The 12,087-nt window shown below is 31.9% G+C and overlaps 1 protein-coding gene across 2 annotated transcripts in view; it reads right to left on the reverse strand.

The window, feature by feature from the left end:
• LOC126770954 (allatostatin-A receptor) overlaps positions 1–3,898 on the reverse strand; it is a 134,335-nt gene extending 130,437 nt beyond the window's left edge. For both annotated transcript variants that reach the window (XM_050490582.1, XM_050490583.1), the window contains exon 1: positions 3,533–3,898. The gene's annotated coding sequence lies outside the window, so the exon portion shown is untranslated. The remainder of the gene's footprint in view (positions 1–3,532) is intronic.
• Positions 3,899–12,087: the final 8,189 nt, after the last annotated feature.

The raw sequence follows: 12,087 nt of genomic DNA on the forward strand, positions 1-12,087 counted from the left end.
AAGTAGTGCTATCGTTTTATGTTCATCTTTATAGTTTTGATTTAATGAAATACTCATAAATTATTCTATCGCCGAAAAGCATTTACATATATATTCCCGGTTGATGGGTGGCGAGCCAGTAAAATTACAAACAAGGGGCTAAGTCTTCCTTCCTATTTTTAATATAAAAAAAAGTTGGAACGGAATAGAATATTTGAGACGGTAAATTTAAATTCTCGAAATATTCATGACTACAACGCGATAAAAAACAACGGAGAAACGTCTACAAAATATCCAGTATTATGTGTATTGTGTGTATTTTACTGGTGGTAGGGCTTTGTGCAACCTCATCTGGTAGGTATTACCCACTCATCAGAGTAGGTATTACCCACTCATCAGGTATTCTACCGCAAAACAGCAATACTTGATATTGTTGTGTTCCGGTTTGAAAGGTGAGTGAGCCAGTATAAGAACAGGCACAAGGGACATAAAATCTTAGTTCCTAAGGTTGGTGCCGCATTGTCTATGTAAGCGATAGTAGACATTTCTTACAATGCCAATGTCTAAGGGCGTTGGTGACCACTTACCATCAGGTGGCCCATATGCTCGTCCGCCTTCCTAATCCATAACAAAAAATATATGTTTTTAATTTAAAATCTATTCTCTATAAGTGTTTTAAATATTTTAAGGTTTCCTCGTGATAATTTCTTTCATTTAAGTAATTGTGTTCGTGAAATTAAACATTTCATAACCCATGGTAAATATTATAAAACAAAAATGATGGTGTTAGCACAGTTTTGATCCTACATTCGTTACTTAAAATTCACATTTATTACTGGAGGATCTCGGCGCCTATGATAAAGCTTTCGTATGTATTTAACACACTTGAGTAATGAACAAATAAGATTATACAGGATTTATTTCAGCTCCACTGTTTGTTTTTCATTTACTCTGAGTATCATAATTCTTGTATTTATGAAGGTATTATAAATACCCAATGCTTTAAATAAAGATTGTGGGTTCCAACACGAGCATGCACAACTAATTTTTATGTGTTTAATTTTTAATAATTCATCTCGTGAAAACCTACCTGTGTCAATTTGAATTGTCACATTTGTATTCAACCCGCATTTGAACATGTTCTTTTTGTGGTCTAATTAGCTCCTAATACTCCCCTCAAAAAAAGGCCTAAGCCCATCCTTAGAACATTTACGACTGTTACTTAAGTTTATAAAAAATATATTAAAACTAGAATATATTGAACTCCAAATTGACTATATCATTTAATTGTAACGAGTAGATTCTTGATCTACCAACCACGCCACCCGGCACCCTTTCACAACGAAGGTTGTGGGTTCGATTCCCATCCAGGACAGATATTTGTGAGCTTGTACATGTATGTTTGTCCTGAGTCTGGGTGTAATTATGTATATAAGTATGTATTTACAAAAAAATATTATATGTAGTATATCAGTTGTCTGGTTTCCATAGCACAAGCTCTGCTTAATTTGGGATTAGATGGCCGTGTGTGAATAATGTCACAGGATATTATTATTATTAATATAACTAAAGATTTTCAACTTGATAATAATTAATAACAATCGTCACTCAGATTCTTTCATCATTTAATTCATCTGAGTTTGTTCTAACGAAAATAGTGAGCCAGTGAAATTACAAGAAGTACCATTTTAAATCTTTTCGTTTGCGCAATATCCGTTAAAGAAATAATAAGATCAAATGTTTGAATGGTCAAACCACTTTAATAATTTTATGTATAGTAACGTTTCATTATTAAAAAAAATATATGACGTCAATATATCTAATATATAAATCGTTTATGATGTGCGGCTAGTCATATAGAAATAAACTAAAAATGTCTTATTTTGTACTACAAATTCATTGAACCAAAATGGAATGTTATAAATTATTTGATAAATAAATTAATACATAATTTTATTATTAGTGAATATAATAATAAAAATTAAACAAAAAAATTGCCTTGTATTCAATACTTGTCTCCATAGAGCGGATATAGCGAATGCCTAGCGTCGGTAAAACTTCAAGTTCCGACGAGTTTGTCTCATTGTATAGTTTGTTAAAATTGGCTAAAAGAATTAAATCGTGTTAGCGAATTATTAAAGTAGTCTCATACGAGCAATTTATGGTTTAGCCTCTCAATGTAGATTCTATCGAAAGAAACCGTTAAAAACTCTGTAGTTACTCTTTTCTTACTATTTAATTTAATACGTAATTTGAAGAATTGAATTATCATTTATATCCCATGGGAATGAACGAATGCTAACTTCACGCTTTTTACCTTTTTTTGGTAAGCGGGCAAATGTGCGAGCTGATGGTCCATCACCACCATCGCCAAATGAGATTACGCAATTGCACAAAACATATTGTAGTGTGCAATTGTGTGTGCCAACACAGATGCACTCTCTATTCCTTAACTATCATAATCCGATGGGACAGCAATCCAACACCACCGGAGAAATCGCAGACGTAGAATCAATGGCTTATCGTGCTTTCCGAGGACCGGGATTGCGCTCACTTCAAACTTTCAAAAAGAAATCAGCCACATGGCGACCTGGGATATAAGCTCAGGACCTCGGAATCTGCGACCTTGTATCTAGCTAATAAACCAACGAGACTGTTAATAGGTATATATGTATATAAGAATGGAATATGATGTATTTTACAAAAAAAAAGACTAAAAATAAAAAGTATAAACATATGTGAAATTAATGTAATGTAACATAGGTATGTGTATTATTAACAATATTTTTTTCATCATATTTGGCGGTCTTATCGCTATGAGAGCGATCTTCCACATCCTAACAAATATTATAAATGCTAAAGAAAATTTGCTTGTTACGATTCCACGAAATAATTTTTTAACCGATCCTCATGAAATTTTGCTTACACGTTGTCAGGTATAGCAAAAAAAACATGGTACCTAATACTTCCTCACCCGCTGGCGGAAATTAGTACTTTAATGGATGTATTTTTTAAAGTCCTAATTTATTTGACTATAATTTTATAATCAAGATTATTAATGAAAAGTCATAATAAATAGTTCATATGCTTTGAAATTACTGAAATGGCTGAGTATTTGATAACATTAAGAATGATAAGGTGATAAAGCATTAAGTGTGATATTGAGATGATAAATACCGAAAAGATTATTTGTCTCATCATTTTACCGTTTAAATAAAATTCCTAAAATAATATATTTTAAATTATTTATAGCAATAAAATAATACGAAAACTTATATACTCCGGCTGTTTTTGTTTATTTATTCGCCAGCTAAGAAGAAATATTATAATCTGATGGATTCCGACAAGACCAAAGAGGTTTCAAGTTTATAATGTGCTTTCCGAGGCAGTGTGTCAATACCAAACTTTGATACTAGGACTAATAAAGTCTTATAAATTGATCACAAAACCACCAAGGCAGTTGACTCAAGAGAGATTTTTTATTATTAAAGTAAAGATAAAAGTGACGGATTCCGTATGTTTCAAATAATAGCTGATGTGATAATATCATTACCGTGTGATGCCCGCCGGTGGAAAGCCTCTGTCACGCCTCCTTAATCACAATTGACAGTTTTTATCATAGTTTTAAACACAAAAACGGCGAACAATTTTATCGTCACAGTACATTAAATCCATAACACTAAATTTTATAAAAAGTTATTTTTTCATCTATTTAAACTACGCGCGCGAAACCGAAAAATTACAAATTAAAAATATATATATATTAAAAAAAAATTGTAACTTTATTATTGCACAAATCTTATTTTAACAGCTTAATAGAAAAATAATTTATTATAATTTCAAAAAGTAGCGCGTGCGTACTGGCGGAGTACAGCAGGAATATCAACCATCCCACACGGAATCAGAAACTTGACTGGCTCGCACGGGAGACGGATGGGAACTATAGTACGACAACAGCTCGAACACATATTACTGTTTTAAAATCAAAAGTTCTCTTGCAGATTTCGTGAAAAGATTCAAAGTCAAAGATTTAACAAATGTACGAGTATATAATATTATTATACTTACTTATGATTTGCATTTCTAATTATTATTGTCAATCTACCGCCAGTTCGGAAATAAATGCATTATACTTGTACCGGTGAAATAATCTGAGCGGGCTATCAATTTTTTTAAACAATTGTCCGTTACTTTTTTTGTAATAATATTGTATATTTTGAAACAACCTTGAGACGATCGCGTTTTTATATAAAACGTTAAAGACATTTTATATAAAGTTTTGTTGTTTTAATAAATTTTCTCATATAAATTTTCCGTAATATATTTTGTTTATTCTGTTGTAAAGGCGTTCTTCTCTTCGTTTGTAATTTGGGCGTTTAAACAGCCTGGATTTAGCTTTGCGGACAATTAAGCATAATTAGTATTGGCTTAGCGTGTATTATCAGGTATAGAATTTACTTTGATAAATATAATTTCACGATTTTCATTATTATTTAAATGAAAATAAAGAAAGCATATGTTAATACATTTATCAGTAAACTATTAATTAAATAATATAATTCTCATTTGTTGTATGTAGGTACTTAATTATTTTTTTACAGTTAATAGATAAGCGTTTGACCGTTGACTTGCCTGATCTTAAACATCGACACGGTCTAGGATGTACCACGCCTGCCCATTAATGTATTAAATTCAAATACTGGAACGAATTTGTAAATCAAATCTTAATTAAAAACAAGTAGGGCTTTACTGTCGATCTCGTAACTCATCGCGATGATCGTGAAATGTCAACAAGTCATATGCGATATTGACTAGACTAGAATTTGAAGGATACACGCATGAAAATACCGTATCAGCGTAAGTTAATTTCCGCCATTTCATTTATTTAATGAAATTCGAAGTCAGTTTTACAGCACTGCAGCTCTTCCCAACCGACACATGTAAAATTTTGCACACTTTCAATGATATTGAGACTTGACATTATTAATGTTATTAGATTAAATATCTAAATAAATTAAATTTAAAGGGTTTTTTTACTTAAATATTTTACTAGCTGATATAAGCCTGTCACACCGATTTGAAATGCGGATTATACCGGAGAAAACCGGTTAGAGCAGTGAGTAATAAATAAAGTGAATACTAATTATTTACAATAATATATCTTCCATGAAAGTAAATGAATACTAAGTCTACTTTATCGTCTTTACTGTCTTATATAGTCTACATATATATCTTATCATTACTATTATATTAAGCTAAATAGTTCGTTTGTCTGTTTGTTTGTTTGAACGCGCATATCTCTGGACCAGGTCAATTTGAAAATTATATTTTGCGTCAGATATCCTATTTATTAGGAAAGTTAATATTACGTAATATTACTAGCACCATAGAAAACATTTATCGCTTAGGATGTTAGTAAAATGATCTTGCAATATTATTGATGGTTTATAAATAACGGTGTATAATATCACACTTCCATTACTAGCTAACTAATGATAATTTCAAGTATTTTAATTATAAGTCTATGAAAAAGTTAATTAAAATAATTTTACATAAATGAGTAACTTGAATATTACTTTGTACATTTTTAAGAGCCAGAAATTCTGTTTCTGCACCGTCTATCTGGATTCTAATTTGACCCACGAGGTAACGTATGCCTGTGACATCGTAGCTCCCAAACGAATGGACCGATTTTGATGCGGTTTTTTCAGTTTGAGACCCGATGTGATCGAGATAGTTATTAGCTATAAATTTTATTATCTGTTAAGGCGTTTGAACTTTAATATCATGTGTTATTTTTTTTATTATTATTATCTTTCATTATATATTAATAAGCTTAATATATAATGAAAGATAATAATATAAGCCGAGATGGCCCTGTGGTAAGAACGCGTGAATCTTAACCGATGATCGTGGGTTCAAACCCGGGCAAGCACCACTGAATTTTCATGTGCTTAATTTGTGATTATAATTCATCTCGTGCTTTACGGTGAAGGAAAACATCGTGAGGAAACCTGCATGTGTCTAATTTCACTGAAATTCTGCCACATGTGAATTCTACCAACCCGCATTGGAGCAGCGTGGTGGAATAAGCTCCAAACCTTCTCCTCAAAAAAGAGGAGAGGAGGCCTTTAGCCCAGCAGTGGGACATTCACAGGCTGTTACGGATATATTACTTATATTACTCAGTACGCAGCGGCGACTACCAGCTGCACGTGTGCAATGCCACATGTGCTTTTTCTATTGCATACAGCACTGACTAGCAAATGAACCGCCTGATGGTAACTGGGCCTGCAAGGTCCATTTACGGATTATTTTCTTTAAATTAATTCAACGTATCTATAGTTATCATTTATTAGTGCTATAAATACGACAATAAAAATTTTTAGGCCAAGATAGACGAAGATAACGTTATGAAATTTAATAATAGATTAATTGAAGCAATAAAATATATAAATAAGTAAAAAACAAGTCGATTAACCTTTGTAACGGAATCTCAAATTTTGTACAAATATGATAAAGTCGACTAAATTTTTTTAGAAAGAAGTCTTATCATAAACTAGGCCCCACTCACGGCTCGGGTGAGGGAGGCCCCCCCCCCCCCTTCTTGACAGATGTAAGTTATACTGTCGCTTTTACCCGTGATAACGTGTATGCAAAATTTTATGATAATCGGTTTACTAATTAATGAACAAACAAAATCACCTTCCCAATTTATAATATTAGTATGGACTAGTTAACAATTACTCGCGAGTTTATTGAGTGCCATGATTTTATATAAATAACATGTTCATTTTACAACGAACGAAACAATATAAAGAAAAAAGAATTACCTTCTAGCGAAAATAAAATACTCATGTCTCGTTCTTGCGTGTTATGGTTTTGTACATAAAACTTAACAAAAATTTTTTTTTTATAAAATAGATAGGCAGACTAGCAAATGAGACACCTGATGGTAAGTGGTCACTGCTGCGTAGATATTGAGGCTGTAAGAAATATAAAATACAAAACACATTGCGTTTTTTTATAGTTATGTAAGGTAAACTCATACATTGAGTCAGAATGTATGAGTTTAATATGGATTGTGTATGTGTATCTGTATGTGATACTACCTAAACACAATAATGTAATAAGTGATAATAATGTGAGTATACAAATGTGACGGAATTTTATTAAAAATTTGTAGGTTTCCTAACAATATTTTCCTACCACCAAGCAAGAGATACATTATTAATATTTTATTATTAATTATATAAATATATATAATTAAATCACTCTAAGCCCCGGCGTTTGTCACCGAGGCATTATAAATTTTGATGTTAAGGAAATCTCTCCTGTCTAAGGGAGATAGGCTCTCAGTATAATTAATTAACTTACGTCTGAATATCATTACGTCACGCATTTATTCGTCGTTCAATCAATCACGAATATAATTTGCATATTTTTTATCTTCTTGTTATTGCAGGCAAAGGAAAATATTTTCTTGCAGAGCCCACGTCTATGGTGGTGGTGACCACTTAACGGTATAACGGTAATCGGATTACCCAAAAATAATAATATGTCCATTAGGATCCAATTTACATATCCTGTCAACAGTATCAACTTTTATTGGATTTTTGTAATAATTTTTTTTTAAATTCAATTGACGAAGTTAAAATAATCCGCGGGATTTTATTAAAGAAAAGAATAGCTCGCCCTCTTATATTCTCGTTTTTATGCGATATAATCAATATTATGCTTAATAATAGCTTCTGCCCGCGGCTTAACCCGTGTGTGGAGAGCAGGTATTAGATTTTCCTTGTTCTCTGTTCCCTGACAACGTTATTTAAAATATTACGACGATCGGTTGAGTAGTTAAGTGTAACAAACATCCAAACTCATTTTCGCATTTATAATATTAGCCAGGATATATATAATATTGTTAAATATAAAATTTAAATATTTTCTTTATTTTCCCTTGAATATCTTAAGCTATCAAATTATATAGTAAACTACTTTTCAGACGCGTGTTAGGGAAGACGGCAAGTGTTATATATGTTATATAAAAATATAGCCTTGGGGTTCAAACTGGCTTCATACCGAACTCAAAATCAGTTCAGTACTTTAGTCATAAAAGCGTCACAGACAGACGGAATGAGTTATATTCGTATTTATAATTTGAGTATAATATGCTAAGCTACTTTATTAAAAATCGAAGTATCAGAAAAATACCGACATACAATATTAAAATAATAGCTACTTACGTGTAAACTACATTGCAATAGTTAAAAAAAATGAATCTATTTTTCTAAAAATTTTAAGATCGATATACAAAGTTTCGTTTTTGAAACATTTTTGACGTAGTGTTAACATAATTGTTTTATCTAAATTAAGTGTTTATTACAATTACATTCTATTTTGATCAAATGCAAACTATTCGTGAATCAATTAATTGACAAGCGCAAGACGCAGGCACCGCATTGGAAACAGTGTAGGAGGAATAAAGGAATAAGTAAAATCTAAGGCGGCCATTAGACGATAGGTTTGTCTGGCACTTTTGTCACAGTCCACTCGCTGACTATAGCTTTGACTGATCGATGGACTGCAATATATAATGACTTATGTTTCCTTTATATATTTAGATATCTACTTGCGAGTTCGCCTGCGTGTGAAGAAAAGGGGAAGAGGGGAATTAGGTACTTAATGATCATCCAGGGTATGAAAAATTTCATTATATTGTTTCAGTTGATTCAAAGTTGAATTATTTAGAATTTGATTTTTCCATCAATCACTCGTCAGTCATATGATATTACAAAAGGTTCTGTTATCACGCATCTGTCGTGATAATTTACGAAAATAATTTGCGTAATCGTTATGTAATTACATAATGTGAAGAGTTATTTATATTGATAACCTTTCAAAGTTTTATTAATTTACCCGTTTTCGTTCGTCGTCGTTATCAGAATCTCACATAACAAATATAGCAGTCATGAAGTACATAAAATAATAGCGTGTATATGTGCCACTGCTGGGCAAACTTTGTGGAGAACGTTTGGAGCATATTCCACTACGCTAAATCAAACATAAGCACAAAATAAGCACTTCAAAATTGAGCGATGCTTGTCCGGATTTTCGCTCCTAACCACTGGGCAATTTCGTTTCTTCATAAAATCTGTGTTAACGTGTAGTTTCTGTAAAACATTGCTGATAACTGACGACCAGCCAGTTCGTGTTTAAATTGGCATCGTTACATGAACCAATTTTAACGTGATATGTGCGTCCGTGCTTTATGTTATATTTGGTTTCTTATTTTGTACTAGTTGTTGCCCGCGGCTTTGGCCAGGCCTAAATATAAGTAAAGGTAAAATAATAAATTTTAGACTTCCAAACAATTTCTGTTTAGAAAACAGCATATTAAGGTTTAGCTTTTAATAATCATCAGTGAATCTACTGTGAATCCCTGTAGTTTCACTTAATATATTTTAGTGTCTTAAATGGCTTGAAAAATAAAATATTTTATACAAATCTTCTAATTTACGATTCTGTTGCTTAAATACTCCGGCATCTATCCACGTTGTTAGATATAGTCAATACCGTAAATGAGCAAGCGTACCAATATATATATTTTTATTCTATCAATCTCAGATTAAACTAAAGTTAGATGTATAGATTGAATGTGGGCTCCAATTTTAAAAATACATAATCATACATACTGGTGGTAGGGCTTTGTGCAAGCTCGTCTGGGTAGGTACCACCCACTCATCAGATATTCTACCGCAAAACAGCAATACTTGATATTGTTGTGTTCCGGTTTGAAGGGTGAGTGAGCCAGTGTAATTACAGGCACAAGGGACATAAAATCTTAGTTCCCAAGGTTGGTGGCGCATTGGATATGTAAGCGATGGTTGACATTTCTTACAATGCCAATGTCTAAGAGCGTTGGTGACCACTTACCATCAGGTGGCCCATATGCTCGTCCGCCTTCCTTTTCTATAAAAAAAAAAAAAAAAAAAATCTAAATGACTATTCATTTTCATGTACATATACATTTATCTTAATAAGATTCTAGATTAAATTCTAGAAACTAGTAACCTATAACAATATAACATGTTACATTTCTGCAATATAAAATACATACATAAATTGAGCAGCTGAGTACAAAAGTACAACTTCACTGTGAAACGACACTGCAACATACAATACATCATTAGAACCCATGACTGATAGGATTGAAGCTTGCTTGAGCGTGTAATGGACGCCTTAGACTTAAAATAATTAAATTCAATTCACTTTACAATTCACTAGCTGTGCTCTGCGGTATCGCCCACGTTCTATTTATATTAAACGATGCCTGTTTTATACAGCTTGACATATTAGTTGATTATATATGATTTTCAGACTATATATAAATTTATTCATTTTTAATATACCTATTTAATTTCATTGATGGAAAAGAACACCTATTTAGTTTGGTAGCTTTACATTTTATATAGTCCTGTCCTTACTGGTGGTAGGGCTTTGTGCAAGCTCGTCTGGGTAGGTACCACCCACTCATCAGATATTCTACCGCAAAACAGCATTACTTGGTATTATTGTGTTCCGGTTTGAAAGGTGAGTGACCCAGTGTAATTACAGGCACAAAAGACATAACATTTTAGTTTCCGAAATTGGTGTCGCATTGGCGATGTAAGCGATGGTTAATATTTCTTAAAATATCAATGTTGGTGACCACTTAACATCAGGTGGCCCATAAGCTCGTCCGCCTGCCTATAAAAAAATGTTAAAAAAAAGAATAAGGTATATTGGTTGTTACATATAGGATGTAGTTGACTACTGACGGATTCTAGTTACATTTTTTGAGTTAAACTACACAACTGTAATAGGAAACTGTGACCAAGTTTTATGTCAGAGCGACCCTCATTGGCCTATTCCGGAATAGAACTACGACGATGCGTGCTAGAGGCCAGTTTGAAGAGGTCACTCACCGTAAAATTACCTAGTCAGTCTGCTTCCAAGTTTTCATGGGCTCAAGGTGATTTTATAGAACTTGTATGGTTATTTTGTCATACATCTTTATCTACAAAGAAAAATATTGTAGAGGTTACTGCACTTTATAACCCTAACCTCTTGCTAAAAGTTGGAAGATATTAAAATAGTAGTTTTTAAAACATTACAACTTGTGCCTGCAACTACACTGGCTCATTCTACATTTATTCTGGATCATAGCCTAGAAATACCTAACGCTAAGATTAATAACAGTGTTAGAAGATTGAGATCCAATCAAAATTGTACATTGTCATTTTAAGTCGTGGAATTAAAAACACAAAAGTACATAAAATAAAAAAAAATGAAATGAAAGATTATTGTAAATAGACTTGTAATAATAAATTTTATTATACAAATTCTTTATAATAACGGCAGGAGGACTTACAAATGATCCACTTATCGGATAGTAAATGGCTTAGTAGCCATTATATCGGTGGTAGTCCACCCAAATCCATGAACATATGATAACCATCCTTTAGATCGCCAAAACTTACTTTAAGACAAAGGTCCTCTGATCCTTGTGTAGTTTCAATGTTTCATTCATACCGGAATACCACAATACTAAATAGTTGGCTTGCTCAAATAACCAGCCAAATAAGTAGTTTCATTAATATTATTTGTTATTAAACTTATTCCAAAAACAAAACAGTGGACAAAACAATTAAATTGGATACAGTAAACCAATTATTTTTAAACGCATAATGATGTATTATTTTATTTATTTTTTATTTATTTATTTATTTTAAGGACCACTAGTAGCTACTACATGTTTCAATGACAAATGTAAAACAATTTAGTGAAAATAGCTAACATGTGAAGCTTTTTAAAGTAGCCACAACAATTACAATATTTGTTTTAAAAATACATTAACACATAATTATAGCAACATGAGTAGAAAGATTAAAAAAAAAAAAAGTCCAAATTGATACAAATTAAAGATCATAAAAAAATAAACATGCACTTAATAAAATTAAAATTAATAACACAAATAGTTTGAAATTGATATAGGTACAAATTAAAATTAAATAATTCATTAAATTCATGAAAAGTTTACGTTACCAAAAAATTACTAAAATTGTACTA

The sequence above is a fragment of the Nymphalis io genome, chromosome 9 (genome assembly GCF_905147045.1).
Source record: "Nymphalis io chromosome 9, ilAglIoxx1.1, whole genome shotgun sequence".
NCBI classification, from domain to species: Eukaryota; Metazoa; Arthropoda; class Insecta; order Lepidoptera; family Nymphalidae; genus Nymphalis; species Nymphalis io.